A 516-nucleotide genomic window follows, 5' to 3' on the forward strand; every position below is an offset into this window, starting at 1 on the left:
GGGACTTATGGAGGAGCGTTCGGCGCCCAAGCCATGCCTCGCAACGGCTAACACAACACTTGAGTTCCTCTGCAGGACCTCCGAGTTACCGCCAAATACCAAAGGGAGAGGGAGGGCGGGCAAGCGAGGCCCCGCGACCCTGCACGGCGCGAGGCGCGGAGAGCATGGAGGATGGGACGGAGGAGGAGCAGAACGCGGAGAAAGGGGAGAGCGGAGGAAACACACTCACGCCAATGGGTAAACCGGGAAAAGGTGAGAAGGAAGGGAGTAGGAGCGGGAGCCAATGGGTGGGAGAGGCGGGGATAGGGGGAGGGGCAGAAGCCAATGGGGAGCGGGCCCCGAGCGGGGACGCGGCCCCGGCGCGCTCGCGCCGCCCCCCCCTCCGGCGCGGCGGCTGCTCGCGCCTTCTCCGCTCCCGGGAGACGAGGGCAGGGGCGGGGCCGAACCGGGAGCGCGGCTCGGGAGGCGTCTGGAGGTGAGCGCCGCGGGGCGGGAGGGGTGGGGGTTGGGGGGGGG

At 70.9% G+C, this 516-nt stretch overlaps 1 protein-coding gene across 1 annotated transcript in view; it reads left to right on the forward strand.

Moving 5' to 3' along the window:
• The first annotated feature begins 362 nt into the window (after positions 1 to 362).
• The window catches only part of Arhgap5 (Rho GTPase activating protein 5), a 71044-nt gene continuing 70890 nt past the window's right edge, over positions 363 to 516 (forward strand). The window contains exon 1 of the mRNA XM_031357510.1: positions 363 to 475. The gene's annotated coding sequence lies outside the window, so the exon portion shown is untranslated. The remainder of the gene's footprint in view (positions 476 to 516) is intronic.

This window comes from Mastomys coucha, unplaced genomic scaffold (assembly GCF_008632895.1).
Source record: "Mastomys coucha isolate ucsf_1 unplaced genomic scaffold, UCSF_Mcou_1 pScaffold6, whole genome shotgun sequence".
Classification (NCBI taxonomy): domain Eukaryota; kingdom Metazoa; phylum Chordata; class Mammalia; order Rodentia; family Muridae; genus Mastomys; species Mastomys coucha.